Consider the following 6,000-nt stretch of genomic DNA (forward strand, 5'->3'; position numbering starts at 1 on the left):
TCCATTCTGGGTTAAAGCCCAGTCCACTCTGGGTTAAAGCCCAGTCCATTCTGGGTTAAAGCCCAGTCCATTCTGGTTTAATGCCCAGTCCACTCTGGTTTAATGCCCAGTCCATTCTGGTTTAATGCCCTGTCCACTCTAGTTTAAAGCCCAGTCCATTCTGGGTTAAAGCCCAGTCCATTCTGGTTTAATGCCCAGTCCATTCTGGTTTAATGCCCAGTCTGCTCTGGTTTAAAGCCCAGTCCATTCTGGTTTAATGCCCAGTCCATTCTGGTTTAATGCCCAGTCCATTCTGGTTTAAAGCCCAGTCCATTCTGGTTTAATGCCCTGTCCACTCTGGTTTAATGCCCAGTCCATTCTGGTTTAATGCCCTCTCCACTCTGGTTTAATGCCCAGTCCATTCTGGTTTACTGCCCAGTCCACTCTGGGCACACTTGACTAAGTGAGCCACAGCCAGGGGAGGATACTCCATTTGAATAAAGGTTTTTTATCCATATCATTTTTTTTTCCATATGGAGGACATTCGGCTATCTAGCTATTTTCAGTACAAGCCCTGCCTTATCATGGTTTTTGGCCATCTCCCACCTTGCACTTCCTATTGTATTTTTTGTTTATTTATATATTAATTTTTATAATTTTTATTTAAAAGTTGAATTACATACAGCATAAAGTGCATCCATGTGAGGAAATACCAAAATGTAAATGACTACTTCACAGAGTATACATCAAAATTACAAACATACACAAAAGACAGTGAACCCAGGAGTCAGCCGGGGTCAAGCATTATCAAGTCAGGTATACTTTTAACACACTAAGATATCTAAACGGGTAAGTCCCTCTCAGAACTTCCATAAAATCTTCCATTTTCAACCACTCTTCTGTTCCTAGTGTTCCTTAGATTTAAAATACTAATCAATTTTAACCCATATTCCTATGGGGTTCTTTTTGTTTTTGACATTCTTTATTTTTGGAGTGCAGAGTATGACATACAAACGTGTTAAGACAAAAAGTAATTGGGGGCACAGCCGAAACATGCATTTTGCAGTAATGGTGCTGCCGTAGTGACCACAATATATGCAGAATACAGATTAAGGAACAGCGCACACATAAAAATAAATTTTTGCATTTTATAAGGGTACTTAAAATCCCCTTACCACAGACCTCTGGTAACCCTAGAGAGGTGGATTTAATTGGTTATATCCCTATTACTTATGTGCTTTGTTCTCACCATTTAGCATATCTCCCACTATTCCTTTTATGTTTTAGTTTTTGCTTCTGGAAGATCACACTAGGCTCTGTCGTAACCAGTGCTGTATATACTTCCATGAGGGCTTAAACACATAAAGGGGGAGATTGCTATCTCTTTAGTTAGGTCTCGTACTGCCAATCCATTCCCGTTTGGAACTAGTGTGGTATGCTTTATTTTGTAAATCTTTATTTTTGCAGTGCTTATGGTAGTTACATGCTTACATATGGTACCCCAACGGCATTCCATACGTAGGTTTCAAAACATTTGTTACATTGGGTAATAGAGAAGCAGAGCACATTTTTTTTTGATTAGGTAATACAAAAGGATATCGATCGATTAAGAATATTACTTTAACATTTACGTTGAGTGTCCTCGCTTTAAAGTGTAAACGATTCTTTGTTTGTTTGGTAGGCAGGATAAGTATCAAGATGGTTGCAAAATATTGAACAAGCTAATTCAAGCTAACTTGGAGTGTGTCTGCTGTTCCAACATATATAATAGTGATTAAACATTGGTTGACAATTACTGCGACGTAGTTAATATGTGGGTGAAATACAGCAGACATGTCAGGTGTTAATTAAGTAGATTAGGCAGATAAGTGAACAGTCAGCAAGACTGAATAGGCAGTATACTGAACCCCCTAGGCTTTCAAAACATAAAGGGCATGCCAAACTGAGTGTGCATACAGATTAGTGTGTCATGCATAGAGAAGTAGACAACATGCATATACTATTAACTGACGCTAATGAGTGCTAGGTATCCCCCCCTCACCCCCCAATTACTCGTACAGTCCAGGGTTATAGACTAACTTTGTGTGGCAATGAGACTTGCTTTCAAAGTGTTCTCTCGTGTATCTCAATAGTCTCTGCTTGGTTTGGACTCAGCGTGTTCCCGCCGCAGGTCAGCTGCCTGTGTGTGGCGTGTCTCCGTCAGGGTCGCTCGGCAGGGTACCTCTGGATCGCGTTATCAGAGTAGTGACCATTTGCAGTGCAGGGTCCTGCTGTCTGTTTTTCTGTGGCCGATGTTTGTCTGTTTAGCCTCCTTCCCCACTGCCAGTCGCGGTCTTTTCCCTCATCCCTGTTCATATCTCAGTTTCGAGGTCTGTGTGGCTCGTTTAAACACAGGGGTGTCCGTGGGTGGCTGCAGTAGTGGACTGTGTTGCAGGTGCCTTCAATCCCTCCTGGTTGTTGCCGCTCCGGGTAAGCAGGTAGATGTTAGTTTCAGTACCCGCACACGTGGCCTCCGCCATCTTAGTTTCGGAGTTTCCATTGTGGGTCGGGGGCGCCTTTGCCGCGGCACCTTGGGTGCTGTGTGTTGGTCAGGGCTCAAGGGTGAGGACCGGGATCACCCCCCCCGGTCCAAAGGGGGGGGAACGGAGCCGGTTCCTCGCGGGTCTGGCTCTTGGCGGAGCACCGATAGGCGGGATAGCTGGGCAGCGGCTGTCTGCCTCACTCACCGCCGGAGTAGGCCTCTGTGTGCCAGTGAGGTTTCTTCCTCCAGGGGACTAAAACCCTTCGGGTCAGCTTCGCCCTGGTTCTGGTGCACTCCACCCGGTAAGGGCCGCCGTCGCTGAACGTTTTTCACGCTGGAAATCTTAATTTTGTAGCTTAATTAGGCTGCAGTTGCTGGAGCTGGTCTTGCGTGCGACCATCCAGGTCGGTGGTCCGGCCCCGCCCTGTGGTATGCTTTATTATTAACTACCTATTATTGAGCATCTCACTCAGAGCTGTTCCCCCCCATATCAGGCTACACTGTTTAATTTGCCCTAGTACTTTTTAGAGTTACTAATAAAGTTCTTTTGTTATTTATTATTTTCTCCTTTAAGATCTTATTGGAGTGGATTGGAAATGTAACCTTGTGGTCACTTTCTATTCAAGTGACACATTTGGTTCTCTATTATTTACTGTATTCCCTAGGGTTATCCCCTAGCTTTTCCAGTCTAAGTGACCTTTTTTTTGTGGGTTAGGTACGGAATGAGGGTGTTACACTAAACCCCTATCCTTGACCGCTCCTCTTCTTTTCTTACTTAAAATCACCAATCTTGGTAAACAAATATGGGGATTCAGTTCCACCATATGGCCATATTGTGATAAGCCCACCACTTAGTGGCATACACACAATCCATGGGGCCCCGGTGCAGCCCCCTTTCCTCCCCCCACTCCCTCCTCCCGACAGACACACACACACATATATAGAGACACACACACATACAGACACATACATACAAACAGACAGGCACACATACATACATACAGACAGACTCACACATACAGACCGACACACACACACACACAAAGACACATACATACAAACAGACAGGTACACGTACATACAGATGCACAGACAGACAGATACACACACACAAGACACACATACATACAAAGACACATACATACATACAGACAGGCACACACACATACAAAGACACATACATACAAACAGACAGGCACACATACATACAGACACACAGACACTCATACATACAGACAGACAGACACACACACATACATACAAACAAACACACACACACACAATGTTTAAGTCACTCTCCTGTTTCCTACCTTTTAGGTGCAGGAGGGTGACTTTCCCAGTGGTGGCTCAGGTGGATGGGAGTCAGAATTCCCACTGGGAGGAGTGACGTGCAGTTGTGATATAAGTTCCTTCTGTCTAGTCCTAATAGTGGATTTGTGTTTATTCAGTCTCTCACGGACCTTCACAGTGGTCTCTCCCACATAGGGAAGACCACATGGGCACTTAAGGATATAGACAACGTAAGTGAATTCACAGGTAAAAAAAGCCTTTTATGTTATAGGAACGACCATTATGGGGATGAAAGAATTTATCGCCTTTTATGATGGAATTACAGGAGCTACCGTTATGGCATGGAAAGGTGCCACATACTGGTGTGGACAAAAAAAAATTGTGCTTTTGGTTTTAGGGAGCCTATATCTGTTTGTACCAGCATGTTTCTAATGTTTTGTGGTTTTTTGTATGAAAATAAAGGAGTAGCTTGAAATTCTGGAATATCCGGAAAGGATCTCTTTAAGATCCCCCAGTGTTTGCGAACAATATGTGCCACTCTATTGCTGTGTGAATTAAACGTAGAGACAAAAGGTATCCTAGTGCAGGGCTTGACAAATTTGCTTTGAACCTAGGAGCCAGCTAAAATAGTTAGGAGCCAGATTTTAAAATGCAATTCTTAAAGGGACGCTCTAGTCACCAGAACCACTACAGCTTAATGTAGTGGTTCTGGCGAACCATCAGAGAAAAGGAAGTGTTTACATTGCTTCCTAGTGACACCTCTAGTGACTATCACTCGGACAGTGTGCAGCACCAACATTCAGCGTCTCCACGCTCTGCATTGAGGCGCTGAATGTTCCCCATAGAAATGCATTGATTCAATGCATCTCTATGAGGAGATGTTGATTGGTGCAGCGTTTTGCAGCCAATCGTATGGCAACACATTGGATTGGCTGAGACAATCAAACTTGATAATCTCAACCATAGAAGCAGGGCCAGACCAGCACGGCGTGGGAAATAAAGGTGAGTAAAAACACCATTCCATTGCGAATGGAAGGCATCTGGTCACCTAAACAAACACATCATGACAGACACACAAACATCTGTAGCGCTGCACTCTTACTCGGTAGTTTTAAGTGGAGGGTTATATCACCCAAACACTGAGTTTGTGGATTGTTTTTTTTAACACAAACATCATGACACAGACACACACACACACCATGACAGACACACACACACCTGTATTGTGATCTCTCCGACTGTAGTTATGGCATAATTTGCAAACTAAATTAATTTGCGATAAACAAATTTAATTAACAATTATGTTAATCATTTATACACGACTGCGGGATATTATTACATAGCCTTGCAGTCGTGTATACATTACTGCCACTGTATGTATTTCTGAGTGTCTATGGCATTGTCTACCTGTATATGTGCATGAAAGTGTGTGTCTGACCGAAAGTATCCTTGTGTGTGAATGTATGTCTTAATGAGTATGTGTCTGGGACTGTATGTGTATGGGGTAGCTGCTTGTGTGGTGTTTTTGGGGGCTGCCTGTGACATTTGTGCATGTGTGTATGATGAATGTCTTCAGTTTGTGACTGTGACAAGGTGGGTAAATGGGAAACTGTGGCAGGGTAAGTGTGACAGGGTGAGGGGGTAAATGAGACAGGGTTGGGGGTGTGAGTGTAACATAATGGTTTTTTTTTTCTTTTACCATTTGATTAGTCTCTTTAATAGAGATAGGTAGTTCAATGCTAAGATTTTCCTAACATCTGTTTTTATTTCCAAAACTAAATAATTAATCTAATGAAGGTTACAGTCAAACCTGAATTTTTTTTGTAGTTATAATATGTTAACATTTGATCTTATCATAATTGCCAAAATGTTATAGTTATTATATGCAAAAGTGGTGACAGAGGGCAACCTTGTCTGGTTCTGTTGCGCATAGTGAACCATTCAGCCCTTAGATTTTGTACTACTGTTCTTGCAAAGGGGTTTGAATATAAAGCCCTTATAACATCATCCTTGAATTCCAAATAGTTCTAGAACATGAAACATAAAATTCCAGCTCACCCTATAAAAGGCTATATTCTGCATCCAATTATATTAATACAAGTTATTTATTCTCTGTTGTAGCTAAATCCTACAATACCTTTCTCATATTTATTTTTGTTAATCTTTCTTTATTAAGATTAATGCATGTTACAGGTAATAAATGACGAAAA

This window comes from Pelobates fuscus, chromosome 4, assembly GCF_036172605.1.
Source record: "Pelobates fuscus isolate aPelFus1 chromosome 4, aPelFus1.pri, whole genome shotgun sequence".
Taxonomy (NCBI): Eukaryota; Metazoa; Chordata; class Amphibia; order Anura; family Pelobatidae; genus Pelobates; species Pelobates fuscus.